Raw genomic sequence first — 15,945 nt, 5'->3', positions numbered from 1 at the left:
ACTCGGCTCTGCGGTGAACTGAGGCTGTGCCTGTGGATGGGCTGTCTTTTGTGGACTTCAATTCTTATCACTATTTGCATGCTTTTATTGTTTGCTGCTATTTTTTTCTTTTGCACATTGGGTGCTAGACGTTTTTTTAACGGGTTCTTTTGGATCCCGTTGTTTTGTAGCTGCCTGTAAGGAGACAAATCTCAAGGTCGTAAAATGTATATATATCTTGATAATAAATGTACAGAGAAGCAGTTTCAGCGACAGGTTGCTATCGATGCAATGCTCCTCAGACAGGATGAAGAGGTCAATACTCCCCAATGCCATTAGGCTTTACAATTCTACCGCCAGGAGTAAGATATGTTAAAGTGCCGTATGTATGTAATTAGTTTTGCTACAATAAGTGTATGGGACATTGGAAAAAATGTTGAATTTCCCCATGGGGATGAATAAAGTATCTATCTATCTATCTTGAACTTCGAACCTTGTGTGGAAAATGTTCTTTCTACACCCTTCCACTTTTGGGCTCACGGGTTTATGATCTTTGTTAACAAATCACCGTTGAGGAAATAATTTCTTTACCTGGGATCCTTCAGTCAAATCTCCCACATCGTATCACTGAAGCATTAAGAAGAGGGTGACGTTGCTGATCATCCCTTCACCTTCTCCACACTGTATTACAGGTCCTCAGAAAGTCCAACGTGGATCTTTGGGAAACCTTTCAGCTCCTTGGGACATCCCAAATGCAGCCTTGACGCAATTGCAATCTCCCACGAGCAGAGATCTCCCAGACAGTCTGCCTCTTGTGAAGATTAAAAATCAGATTAAATTAGGGATTAGCTTTATTTGTCACATGTACATCAAAACATTGAAATGGATAACGACCGACACAGTCTGAGGATTGGTTGGGTGCAGACTGGAAGTGGAGATGATAGCACCAACCCATCATTCCCACAACTTACTAAACCTAACCCATGTCTTTTGGAATTTGAGAGGAAACTGGAGCACCCAAAGGAAATTCCTCACAGACAACAGTGGGAGTTGAATCCTGATCTTATTGCTGGTGCTGCAAAGTGTTCCACCAGCTTCTGCACTACCATGTGGCCCACGGTACAGTAACCACGGAGAAGCTGAAAGGATTCATCGGGAACTGTGGATAATTTCTGTAACAGGGCTGCCGGAGATTACCTGAGGCAGTAGATGGACTTTCTCTGTAGCATCTTCACCACTGTGACAGCACCTCATCCCAGGAGTGAGTGGAATGTGAATCTGGATCGTGTAGTCCAGAACAAGTCTTGGCATTTTTGCCACCCAGAGAGTGGTCCTTATATAAACTGAACTGCCAGAGGAAGTGGTCGGTACAGGTACATAAACTTCGACTTGGTTGGGCACGCATTTGAACACACTTGGTGACTCTAATCATCGGCAGTTCACCACCCAAGTAAATCACAGAGCCAGACTAACACTTGGCAGAGGCACTCCACAAAATAAATTTTAATGATTAATCATATCCCACAGCCTTCCAGCACAATGAGCCCATGTCACCCAATTACACCCAGTTGGCCAATTAACTGGCTTTGGAATGTGGGAGGAAATCGGAGCACCCGGAGGAAACCCACACAGTCACGGGGAGAACGTCCAAACTCCTGACAGACTGCGGCGTAATTGAATATAGGTTACTAGCTCTAAATGCATTATGCTTACCGCTACGTCTTTGGACACCTGTCCCTGTCGCTTACGCCAGAAAGAAAAGCAAAAAGTGGTTTGTGGAATAAGCTGGGAAGTGGAACAGAATTCCGGGAGTCATTCCCTTTTGGAATGTTTGGAAACAATTATCAGCAAACAGATGAGGGGAAAAAGCCAACAAGAAAGCTTTCAGTGCGTGCAAATGCGTGCAAAGCATTTTCAGCCAAGGGGTCTGAGATCTCCGCACGTAGACACGCTTCGCATTTGCAGAAACACTCGCTTAAATTTGCATGTGCCACAAACATGTATAAAATTATCATGAGCACATGCACGCAAGCCTGAGTAAAAAGATGTGCACTAGATCAAACACTTATGAATTTTAGTTAACGGGAGATTAATGTTGCGTCGGACACGGAATACAATGACAGTTGAAGAGTGTTTTTAACGTGCGTTTTTAGTAGATTACATTCCTGCCTGATGTCTGGTGCTAAGAAATTTCAAATAAAAAACAGATGCTGTTTAATTTTGAATTTGTGGAGTGAAACTCTGTGGGTTATCCATATGATTTCGTTTAACTGGAAGAACCACCTACCATCACGAACTTTAATTAACTTAGCCTACTGACATTTATTTTGTTTTGTACCCCTGCACACGCCGCTCAACAGAAAAGGTGAGTAGGCCTTCTCCTCAGCTGGTTATCAGACTTCATGCTTTCTGTCCACTGAAGGTGGGGTCGTGTTCCAGTATAGCCAGTGGAGATGTAGATCTTCACGAACAGGGCATAGGATTGACATTTTTCTTGTAGCTTTAACTTCACAATGCTTGCTTCTGCTTCTATATAATCACCTGTTTATGTGTATTTTTCTAGAAGCTTCTTAGCTTCTCCTGGGGCAGCTGTCATACCACTTGCTTTTGACTATTTTATGGATTAATTGTTATCTTTGGAATGTTGCTACCTTTTCAGCCGGAACTTATTTTTCTGTATGAGATTGGCCTGAGACATCTTTGTTCTCGGCTTTCTTTTTCGTTCGATCTTTTGTTCTTGTAGCCCTTAATAAAATGGCTGAGAGCAAAGAGTTTTACACCTGCATCCTTGACTTCTGAACCTCTGGATCAAAAACACCGATGTCCGGCAATAGCGATGATAGTGACAATGAATAGTCTACATCGCAAACAGGGGAAAGTCTGCAGATGCTGGAGATCCGAGCAACACACACAAAATGCTGGAGGAACTCAGCAGGCCGGGTGGCATCTATGGAAAAGATTGCAGGGCCAAGGGTCTCCCCCCGAAATGGCGACTGCAATTTTTTCCACAGATGCCGCCTGCCCTGCTGAGTTGTCCACATCGATCTCTTCGGACGGCACAGTGGCACAAGCATAGAGCTGCATTGTCCCCGGTTCGATACTAATGCTGGGTGTTGGCTCGGCGGAGTTTGCATGTTCTCCCCGTGACCGCATGGGTTTCCTCCAGGTGCTCTGGTTTCCTCCCACATCCCAGAGACGTGTGATTGATTGGTTTAACTGGCCTCTGTAACTTGTTGTAGGATCACATGCACAAAGGTTACTGTTGATAAAGCGGGATCGGATAGAATTAGTGTAAAGCAGATGGGTGCCAAGGTCAGCCTGGAATCACTTGGCTAAAGGGCCAGTAGCTCTCCCTGACTCGATGGAGAGGAACGTAGACACTGATTGGTCTTTGTTTTGTGTGTGCCTTTTCATAAAGACAGGGACTGGCCAGACTTTGAAAGGGAGGGGACAGCAACGGGCAAACATTCAAACATCAGTACTCCTGTCCCACATACACGTCACAAAATGGGTATTAGGTTTCTATGTCTAAACATTGTTAAGTGGAAAGAATCAAGTCAAGTCGAATCACTTTTATTGTCATTTTGACCATAACTGCTGGTACAGTACATAATAAAAATGAGACAATGTTTTTCAGGACCATGGTGTTACATGACACAGTACAAAAACTAGACTGAACTATGTAAAAAAAAACAACACAGAGAAAGCTACACTAGACTACAGACCTACCCAGGACTGCATAAAGTGCACAAAAACAGTGCAGGCATTACAATAAATAATAAACAGGACAGTAGGGCAAGGTGTCAGTCCAGGCTTCGGGTATTGAGGAGTCTGATAGCTTGGGGGAAGAAACTGTTACATAGTCTGGTCGTGAGAGCCCGAATGCTTCGGAGCCTTTTCCCAGACGGCAGGAGGGAGAAGAGGGAAGGGGAAGACCAGGGTGCAGAGGGAGGGGGGAGATCAAGGGAGGAGGCAGAGAGGGAGGAGGGGAGACTAGGGAGTAGGGAGGTTGGGGTGGGGGGGATGGAGGGAGGAAGAGGAGGAGGGGAGAGACGGGTGCAGAGAGGGAGAACAGAGCAGAGATGGAGGGGTAGAGAGTGGAGACTGGGAGGCAGAGAGGGAGAACAGGGCAGCGATGGAGAGGGAGAATGGGGGCAGAGTGAGAGAGTGTGCAAGGGAGAAATAGAGGGAAGAGAGAAGAGCTAAGTGGAAGAAATAGAGGGAAGAGGGTAGAAAATGTCAAGAAGAGGAGAAAAGATAGATGAAGATACAGCTGAGATCAGAAATCTAGTTTGGAGTGGAGTTTGGAGCTCCTCACAAGCCATGAACTAAAGCGAAAGGAGAGTCTGCAACATTTTCCATAGAGTGTACCGTTAAGGTCCAGCAAAGAGAACAAGCAGATGCTGTGTGTGACCAGAGTCACAAAGGAATAGTTTGTCTGAACCAAAGTCAGTGCCAGCAACTAGAGATAAACCCCAGTGGAGTGGGAGAACCATAAAACACTAAAAGCACAGGACAGGGAGGACTCAAATTGCAGGGGTGAAAGAGAATCTGCCAGCAATCCCAGTTGAAGGACATTATTGGGGAAAGAGGCAGAGATGTGAAAGGTGGCACAGACGACAAATGGGAAAGGGCAGGGTAGGATCCATCACAATCAATTTCATTTGCCAAAGGACAGCTGCTTGTGGTCAGCCCAACTCTGCTGGCGTCCTTGCTGGGTGATACTGATACTGCTGTAGCTATGACTCCAGCTGCCCTCTGCCACACCCTGTTCAGTGTCAGCTGCTCAGGGTCAGGAGGAAGGGCATCAACATTGAATCCTTGGCTCACCCCCGACCCCTTATCTCTCTGCTGAAGCAAAGTGCCTGCTACTGTGGAGAGGGGAGGGGTGGGGTAAGTACCTACCAATCCCATGGCAACTTGACCAACATCAGTGGACTGCAACAAAACCTGTTTTCAAGAAATCAACTAATTATCTCCTAAGCACAACCAAACAGCAAACTGGTGTATGTGAAGGCCATTTGGCTCTTCAACTCCGCTCCATCGTATGGTGGGACCATGGCTGACCTTTCACCTCAAAGCCATTTTAGTTCACTGCTGCTATTCCCTTGATCCCCAAATGCCCAATCTCTGCTTTGAATGAACCCAATAACTCAATCTCCATGGCTCTCAGGAGTAGAGAATTCCAATAATTCAGCACGCTTTGAGTGGAGTACTTCCTCCTCGTATCGATCTAAAGTAGCTGAACTTTTATTCCAAGGCTTTTAGATTTCTCTGCCAAGCTGTTGAGCTCCATCAGAAGGTTGCAAGCTTCAGTGAAATCTCCTTCATTCTTATAGAGAATACAGGCCTAGCCGTCCCCATCTCCCTGCACTCAGCACCCCGCCTGCAGGGGTAAGGAAATCAAAGCACTACACAATTCTCCAGGTATGGTCTCTCCAAAACTGCGTGTAATTGCAGTAAGTAATCTTTATTCTTGCAATCAAACCTTCTTGTGATAAAAACCAATGTACCGTTTTTCATGATTGATAGTGGCAGAAGTATAGAACATAGAATGGTAAAGGCCATTCAGTCCACAATGTTGTGCTAACCTTTTAACCTACGTTAAGATATTTAAGATCATATTTAAGCAGTTTTTTGATAAGTGTTCTGTTCAAAGAGTAATTGGGAATATGCTTAATAACACCTTTCCACAAGTAAATGCATAGGTCCTTCAGTAGAGCTTTACATAGAACAATATAAAGCAAAGTGCTGGAGAGGAAGGAAGTTGATAGCAGTGGAGAGTGGACAATAGGAGAAAGGGTTGGAGGAGGGGACCCAGGGGAAGTAATAGGTAGGTGAGAAGAAGTAAAAGTTCAGAGTGGGTAATAGAGGACAGTGGGAGTGGAGAAACTATAGCACAGGAACAGGGTGTTTGACCCTCAGTATCTGAGCTGTGACATAATCCCAATCTAAACTACACCCACTTACCTGTACATGGTCTACATCCCTCTAAATGTGTCAAACATTACTAACATCACTGCTTCCATCACTGGCCCCAGCAGAGTGTTCCAGGCACTAGACCACTTCCCTTGTAAATCTCCTTTTAGCCAGACGGTGGTGAATCTGGTATTCACTGCCGCAGATTACTGTGGGGGCCAAGCCATTGGGTTGATAAGCAGAAGTTGATTAGCTCTTGGTTAGAAAGGGCCAAATTGTGGCGGCGGGGTCCAGACCCCAGTGCGAGGAGCAACCTGATGTTTGAGCAATTGAACAGATTGAAAAGGCCAGGGTGCGGGGACCGGGGGCAAGACGAGGACATTTACTCAGCTCTACGCTGAACTGCAGTGATGTCTGGCTTCACACCTGTGGACTTATAATGTTTACTTGGCTTTCCCGATGGATTGTGGCTGTTGTCAGTGCCAGCTGCTGTGACGTCTGGTTTTTTGTCTTTTGCAAACGTTCAGTTCTGAAGCTATTTGCTTACTTCTATTGTTTGCACAATTTGCTTTTCTTTCTCTTTCTGCGCATTGGATGTTTGATGGTCTTCTATTTTACGGGTTCCTTTGGGTCTCTTTGTTTTGTGGCTGCCTGTGAGGAGATGAATCTCAAGGTTGTTTTATGAATACATACTTTGATAATAAATGCACTTTGAACTTTGAAACGTTACAGGGAGGAGGTAGGAGAACGGGGCTGATAGATGAAATAAATCAGCCATGATTGATGGCAGAACCACCTTGATGGACCAAATGGCCTAATCCTTCTAAGTCTTGTTGTTGAATCTTGCTTCTTCTCACCTTAAAGCCATACTCTTGAGGGAGAGAGGGCAAAGTATGAAGAAAGTGAGAGCTGGTACAGAGAGGGTTAACTCTCCTGGGCCAGACAATATTAATTTTAGGAAGAGGAAGGGAAGGTCAAATCAGAAATATGACTTTTTTCTCATGGAAAGTTCATCCTTAAGAGATGTTCAATCAATTACTCCCATAACTGATCGAACATCTCTCAGCAATAGCAAAACACCAAGAATTTTGCAGGATATGAAATGGGAATATGTAATAGATTCCAAGAAACAGAATCAGAGATACAAAATGATAACAAATAGGTAATACAATTTGCTGCTGAGCCCCAACAAGGTCACAATCACTCCTGTCCTGATCCCATGATTTCCTCAGTGATCAAAAGTACACCAACCTCTGTCTCAACATCCAGTCACATTCCACACAGAGTGGAATAAAAATCCTCAGTTCAGACCGTAATGGCAAAATTCTTGACTTGAGCCAAGCCACCCCTCCCCAGTCTAGATGCTTTAGTCAAAGTCAACTTCCCCTCAGAGTCCACCCTGCCAGTTCCCTCGAGAGTTGATTTCAGTGGGGTTGTGCCTCATTCATCTACACTCAAGTATTCATTTATAGTTATTCATTATATGCTCTTGTCCTGATTGGTATTTCTTGTCCACGGCTTAATGCCCTTAAACTGAAGGTATTGCCCATTTCAGAGAAAGTCACATTAAACTGGGCCAAAGAAAAATGGCAGAAGAATATTCCTCATGTAGCTCCTGGTTTATCTTTAGTGAAGTTATAACTTAAACCAGAATGCTTTTAATTAATCAGGTCTAACTGTGCAGAGCTAACAATGATGGTATTTTAACTTGTATCTCTTATCTAAACTCTATTAAATCCTCTGAAATCAATCCAGAGATTCTGGGAATGTGGGAGCAGGAAATGCAAGGAATCTTGAAGACATATTGCGGAGATTAGGAAGAATTCTGCAAACCTACAAAGACTAATAACGTAGCAAGGCTTTACATCGCTGATCAGGGTGCTGTCTGTAAAGAGTTTCTATGTTCTCCCCGTGACTGCGTGGGTTTCCCCCGGGTGCCCTGGCTTGTATGGTGACACTTGCACATCCTTGAATTGTGTTGGTCTTTGACACAAAAGAGATGCACTTCAATTGTATGTTTCCATGCATGTGACAAATACAGCTAATCTCTGAACTCCTAATTATCTCAAACAAAATTGAGAGTGCAGTAGCAGTGATGAACAACCAATGTCAAATTGCCTCAACTGAAACTCATTATCTCCAGGCACAAGATGTTTATTCCTCCCCACTTTTGTGCTAAAATATCCAGGCAGTATGGTCTTTGAAATGGAAACCAGGATTAGATTGCTGACTAGACCATAGAGCAGGTCACAATACTCAACTCCCAGGAGCTCCAATAGGTAGAATGAGCACTACCAGAGGTTTTTGCTAATTCCAGGTTTGGGCGAGGCAGTGCCTGTGGCAGAATCTGGCCTAGCTTTGATCTCCTCAGTTCGACAAGCCCTCTGAAACAGCACAGACTGTTCTAATTTAAGACCATCAGAACAGTTCTGGTCCCCACCCCCCCACCCCCTCCTTCCAGCACCACTGCTTCTCAGAACAACAAACAATATCTGCTATAAGCTAAGTGCTGCTTTTTATTAGCACTGCAATGGCCCTCGGTGACCCTCGGCAGACTTCTATCCTCTCCAAGAAGAGAGCGTGCTTTTGATTAGGCTGTGGGTTGAAGTTCAAGGCAGGGTTTGCACACGCATTCTCCAGGCAGACTGCTGTCTACTACAGGTCTTGTCTCGTGGGATGAGGCATTGCAAAAAAATTTCCCCAGCAGTTTGGTATTGTCTGGTTGGGACATTAAAAACAAATTCCATCTGTTTGAGAGAATATTCATGTGAATGATAAGGATCCCATTACATATTTTGGAGAGCAGAGAGCTCTTACCTTACACATTGGTTTCGAACCAATTCACTTTATGATATGATAAGGTCCAGCTCAAAGTATTGATATTCAAAAGTGAAATCTTATGTGATCACTCTGAACATACAAACCTTATTCAGAGTTGCTATTAGAGAATGGAGGGGTGAAAATAAGAACGTGATTATACCGCAATTGGCCAGAAGAGGCATGCAACAGGCATACAAATAATTAAGCTGAATTTAAAGGACTGCTGGTCAAATTTCTGGAACAAGCTCTGCTTAGTCTTGTAGGTTGTCATCAGAGATGACAGTGTAAATGTAGGTATATGATAAAACATTTGGGGAAGGGTCCCCAAAGTACAGGGCATCTTTGCTGCCCTGCTTGATTAGATCCTCCTCAAAGTTTGGCCTGTCTGGAACAAATTTACTTTTATCCAGGAGGGCCAAGGGGAAGGACTGTTAGGGCATATTCTGGAGTTATGGAAGACAGCAGATATTAATTTCAACAGCAACCAGACTTCAGATCTGAATGTGGACTGTAGATTGAGTTTTAAAATGCAGCTCTGAAACATGGTGTTCCCGGAGCTGCAGACTGGGGTTGATTGTAAACCAGGAAGCACCTTGTTCACCTGAGATGTCTGCTTATGCATCAATGCAGCTCTGAGACGGCAGTGGTTAACACTCATTTTGGGTGAGCTGGTGTGAAAACTAGGTGTTTGAAATTACCTGCAACTGAAAGGAAGCATCATGAATGCATTGGAACGATAGAAATTTACCTTTGTTCTTTAATATATACAATGAGAATATTGATTTTTAAAAATTATTTGTTTTGCACCATTTTAATTTAACTATTTAATATACATATATACCTACTGTAATTGACTTTTTTTCTGTATTGTCACGACATATGCTGGTGATATAAAGCCTGATTCTGATTCTAATATTGGGTCAGGAGGCCTTTTCTTCCAAGAGTGTCTCCAGTATGATCCCTGCTTGTTCTGCTCAATAAAGACTTCTATTATCCACCAACTTCAGTGTCTTTCTGGTGACTTTGATCGCAGTCACAACACTGAGAAACACGCAAAGCATACTAATCCTACATTCGTACCTTTGTCTCTAAGTTTTCTAAACCCCACCAGATTCATATCCTTGGACAAACTGCAGTGGCTGATTCCCCTATCTCCCCTCACACCTTTGCGATGTTGGAGGAAACCAGACAAACCAACACGGTCATGGGGAGAATGTGTGAACTCCACACAGACAACTCAGGTTTGAGCTTGCGATTCTCACTCTGTAAGTGCCTATTTCTTGCAATTATTTAAAAGAAATACTTCAAAATTATTTTAAAGCACTTTAGCTTTAACGTGCTGGTGATCATTTCCTGTTCCATTCCCACCATCAGGAAATTAGACACCCACTTCATGGAACAATTCACCCTTACGCAGGATTACATTCCCCATCAGAATTCCAGCACTGAAGGACTGCTGGGTATCCTGATGAAAACACACTCCATGAACGTTTGGAATAGGAGGGAATTGGAATTTCACAGCTGTACTGAGAACCTTCAATGTACTGAAACCCACAGTAATCATTGTTCCACACATGAAATAAAGTCTTTCTGAGATTTAAAACCATGAAGGCAACTGGCCTGGATGGAGTTAGACCATAAGACATAGGAGCAGAATCAGGCCATTCAGCCCCTTGAGTCTACTTCACTATCCCATCATGGCTGATCCCAGATCCTACACAACTCCATAAACGGCACCATATTCTTTGATGCCCTGTCCAATCAGGAAATGATCAACTTCTGCCTTAACTACACCCATGGACTTGGCCTCTACCACAGTCTGTGGCAGAGCATTCCACAGATTCACTACTCTGGCTAAAAAAAATTCCTCTTCACCTCCGTTCTAAAAGGCCATCCCTTAATTTTGAGGCTGTGGCCTCTAGTTCTGGATACCTCCACCACAGGAAACATCCTCTCCATGTCCACTCTATCTAGTCCTCTCCACATTCGATAGACTTCAATGAGATCCTTCCCCCCCCCCCCCCCCCCCCCCCCCCCCCCCCCCCCTGAGTGCAGGCCCAAAGCTGCCAAACATTCTGCATATGTTAACCCCTTCATTCGTGGAATCATCCTTGTGAATTTCCTCTGGACTGTCTCCAGTGACACACATCTTTTCTGAGATATGGGGCCCAAAACTATTGACAATACTCCAAGTGTGGCCTGCCTAGTGTCTTATAAAGCCTCAGCATTATCTCCTTACTTTCATATTCTATTCCCCTTGAAATAAATGCCAACATTGCATTTGCCTTCTTTACGATAGACTTGACCAGTAAATTAACCTTCTGGGAGTCTTGCATGAGGACTCCCACATCCCTCTGTACCTTCTCCACATTTTTTGACCATTCTTCCAATTTGTCTACATCCTACTGCAATTGCATTGCTTCCTCAGCACTACCTACCCCTCCACCTATCTTTGTATCATCTACAAACTTTGCCACAAAGCCATTAACTCCATTATCCAAATCATTGCCAAACAATGTGAAAAGTCCTATGATTTTGTCTTACGTTTGTAATAATAAAAGCTCTAGAGTGAATAAACTTTTATTGCAAAAATCAAAAAAGATGGAGGACTGGTCTTACCAAACTTTAGATTTTATTATTGGGCAATTAATATTCGTTATATTACTTTTTGGATTAATGATATAGATAACCAGGATCGCCCTTCATGGTTACATTTTGAGGAAAATTTGGTAACTGGGTTTTCTTTGGCTTCTTTATTAGGAGCTCCTCTTCCGTTTTTGTTCTCCAGAATAGGCAGACAAGCTCTCAACCCTATTGTTAAACATACTTTAAAAATCTGGTTTCAGTTTCGTAGATTTTTTGAATTAAATAATTTTCTACTCTCTAGTAATATTTATTCTTTTTTTTAAACCATCAACTCTGGTTTATAACTTTTTATAACATGGAAAATTAAGGGATAAAAACTTTTTTTTAGGTTTGTTCTTACAGGATTGTTTAATTTTAATGTCTTTTTCGCAGTTAATAGATAAATATGACATCGCTAATACACATTTTTTTTAGATACTTACAGGTTAGGAATTTTTTACGTGATTTTTTTACTGAATTATCCCTTAGCCTACTCTTCAAATTTGGCTTATGCTATTTTTCAGCTTAAACCATTTCAAAAACGATTAATAGCTATCATTTATAAACAGTTAATGAATGCTCGCATGTCACCTAATGATAGGGTTCGACGCACTTGGGAAATAGAACTTCAACATTCACTTTCAGATGATCAATGGAGTAAAATTTATTATCTAGTTAATAATTCATCTATCTGTGCACGCCATTCCTTAATTCAGTTTAAGATAGTACACAAGGCCCTTAAATTGGCGCATTTTTCCTAATATAAGCCCTATTTGTGACAGATGTAACGTAGAGGTGGCTACTCTAACTCATATGTTTTGGTCCTGTGTAAGCTAAATAATTTTTGGAGTGATGTGTTTAGAATATTATCTGAAGTTATAGGTGTGGATGTTCAACCCAATTCACTTATGGCAATTTTTGGGATCATTCCAGAGGAAGCAGGCAGAGTATCTGCTTCCGCTCAACATGTGATAGCCTTTTCAACTTTACTGGCTAGGAGAGCTATCTTGTTATACTGGAAAGACTCTAATCCATCTACTGTTTTTTATTGGCTCTCCTCCATTATGTCATGTCTAAGTTTGGAGAAAATTAGAAGCCGGACGTTTGATACATCGTTTAATTTTGAGCAAGTCTGGCAACCCTTTATTCAATATTTTCATATGATTTAATTTATTTATCTTTATTCTCTTTAGGGAAAATAACTTATCCATGAAGGTTCAGAGGTGACTGGAAGGATGTTTTCTCTCTGTCTTTTTCTTCTAATTTTATCCTCAAATGGACTGCCCAATCTTTCTTTTCTTTCCTTTTTTTTGTTGTTCCAGTTTAGTTTAGTGGGTTTTTTTTTCCTTTTATTAAATAAAATTTCCAATTTTTTTTTTACAATTTGTTAAGAGAAGTTGTGGTTTCTTGATTATATTGTATATATAAGAGTAACATTTTACCTATCTGATTTTGACAATATATACTTTTTTTTAACTGCTGTTTGTACGTCTTTTGTATCATCTGTTTGCCAAATTTCTCCTCTGATTTGTATATTTTTAACTGGAAAATCAATAAAAAGATTGAAAAATGAAATGAATAGTGGACCCAATACTGACCCCTGAGGAACACCACTAATCACAGGCAGCCAACCAGAAAAGGCCCCCTTCATCCCATTCACTGTCAGCCATTCCTCTATCCGCACTAGTGTATTTCCTATAACGCCAGGATTTCATCTTGTTAAGCACCCTCATGTGCGACATCTTATCAAACACCTTCTGAAGGTCCAAGTAAATAACATCCACTGCCTCTCCTTTGCCTACCCTGCTTGTTGCTTCCTTGAAGAACTCTAACAAGATTTGTCAGGCAAGATTTCCCTTGACACAAACCATACTTTGACTTAGAATTATTTTATCATTAGTCTCCATGTACCCCAAAGCCTCATCCTTAAGAAGACTCCAAAACTTACCCAACCACCTATGTTAGGCTAAATGGCATATAATTTCTTTTGCCTTCCTCCCTTCTTCCAGTCCTCCAGAACCGTGCCAGAATCAAGTGATTCTTAAAAGATCACGACCAATCCATCCATAATCTCTACAGCAACCTCTCTCAGAACTCCAGGATGTAGTTCAATGGTCCAGGTGACTTATCCACCTCAAGACCTTTGAGTTTGCCTGCACTTCTTCCTTTGTAATAGCAACATTGCTCATTCCTGCTCCCTGACACCCACAGATCTCTGGCACATTGCTAGTGTGTTCCACTGTGAAGACTGATGCAAGGTACCCATTAAGTTCATCTGCCATTTCTTTGTCCCCCATTACTACCTCACCAGCACCATTTTCCAGGGGTCCAATATCAACACTCACCTCACTATTACTTTATGTAACTGAAAAAAACTTGTAGAATCCTGATTTATATCATTGGCTAGATTGCCTGCATATTTAATCTTTTCCCTTCTTATAGCATTTTTAGTTGCCTTTTAAAACCTTTCCAATCATCCAACTTCCCACTCACCTTTGCTATCTTATTTGCCCTTTCGTTGGCTTTTATGCAGTCTTTAACTTTCTTTGTCAGCTAAGGTTGCCCATCTCTTGCATTTGAGAACTACTTCTTCCGTGGAACATATCTAGCCTGCAGCTTGTGAACTATTCCCAGAAACTTCAGCCACCTCTGTTCTGCTGTCAACCCCGCCAGTATCCTCCTCCAATCCACCTGAGCAAGCTCCTCTCTCATGCCTCTGTAATTCCCTTTATTCTATTGCGATACTGATACATGTGAGTTATGCTTCTCTCTCTCATATTATGATCACTGCCTCCTAAGGATTTGTTTACAGTAAGCTCCCTAATAAGATCTGGGTTATTACACAACACCCAATCTAAGATGGCCTTTCCCCAAGCAGGCTCAAGCACAAGATGTTCTAAAAAGCCATCTCATAGGCATTCAACAAACTCCCTCTCTTGTCTAACACCAACCTGATTTTCCCATTCACCTTGCATATTGTAGTCCCCATTACAATTGTGACATTACCCTTATTACATACCTTTTCTAGCTCCCTTTGCAATCTCAACCCCACATCTTGGCTATTATTTGGTGGCCTATGTGTGATTCCCATAATGTTTTTTTTACCCTTGCAGTTTCTTAACTCCTCCCACAAAGATTGAACATTCTCTGACCCTGTCACCTCTTTCTAAAGATGTAATTCCATCTCTTACCAACAGAGCTATACCATCACTTACGCCTTCCTGTCTGTCCTTTTGATACAAAGCATATCCTTTGATGTTAAGCTCCCAACGATGGCCTTCTTTCAGCCATGACCTGTGATGCCCACAGTGTCATACTGACTAATAAATTGCACCACGAGTTCGCCCACTTCATTCCGAATGCTACAAGCATTTAAATACAGCAGCTTCAGTCCTGCATTCTTGGTTGTGTCCTCAGACCCTGTACGGGAGTATTTGCAGATATTTTTAATCTCTACTTTAATCTGTGGTTCCCACCTGCTCTAAAACAGCCATCATTCCAGTACCTAAAATAATGTGCCTTAATAACTATTGTCCAGTGGTTCTGACATCCACTTTCATGAAGTGCTTCAAGGCTGGTTATGGCATATATCAACTCCAGTCTCCCAGACATCAACACATTGCTTTTGGCCTACCACCCCAACAGGTCCCCAAGCTGACACCCAGCTCTATTGCCCTACAGTCTGGACATCTGGTTGACAATAAGCAATAGACAGGCATTGGTGTCTTTACTAGAACTCCAAGAAAACTCATCTCCAAAATCCTAGACTTAGGCCTGGGGTTTTAACACCAACCTTTGCAACTGAATCATTGACTTCTTGACCATCAGGCTGCAATCGGTAAGGATGAGTAGCTTCACTTCCACCACATGGCCAGATTCCACCCCAATGCCGTTTAGAAATTTGCAGATGACACTGAGTACTAAACTAAGTTTTAAATAAGGAGTCATAGAGTACAGAAAGGAGATAAGGAGCCCAGTAACATGGTGTCATGACAACTGCCTCACCCTCAATGTCAGCAAAAAAGCTGATCATTGACTTTAGGTAGGGGATGGTGCACATGCTCCTGTTTACATCAGTGATGCTGAGGTCATGAGGGTTAAGAACCTCAAGTTTCTATAAGTGAATATACTAATAGCCTGTTCTGATCCAAATACACAGACACCATGGCCAAGAAAGTGTACCAGGACCGCTACTTCCTCAGGATGCTAAAGAAGTTTGGGATGCCCCCTTAACCCTCATCAATTTTTATCTTACCACAGAATATAAAACAATAATAAACCAGTTTGTCAAAATCAACAGCATTGATAGTTCCAATACATTGGCAATAACTCCTTGTCCTTGCAATATATCAGATAACTTGCCTGAAAAGTTAGAGTTAGAAGTAGGGCACAAGAGATGGTGACATGGCTGATGTCCATGTTGTTGGTGGAGCTTGGACTTTACCTGGTGCACTTGTAATTAGCAAGTAAAGGCAAACACAGCTAAAGTAAGGTACCCAGAGAAGAAAACAGCTGGGCTGGGGTTGGTAAAACATTTTTTAAAAAGTGTGAAGACTGGGTCAGGAACAGGCTTTCCCAACAAGTGAAGATGGACAAATGTGA

Source organism: Hemitrygon akajei, chromosome 3 (assembly GCF_048418815.1).
Source record: "Hemitrygon akajei chromosome 3, sHemAka1.3, whole genome shotgun sequence".
In the NCBI taxonomy this organism is placed as follows: Eukaryota; Metazoa; Chordata; class Chondrichthyes; order Myliobatiformes; family Dasyatidae; genus Hemitrygon; species Hemitrygon akajei.
The sequence above is the reverse complement of the archived record's forward strand: the minus strand, read 5'-3'. Positions refer to the sequence as shown.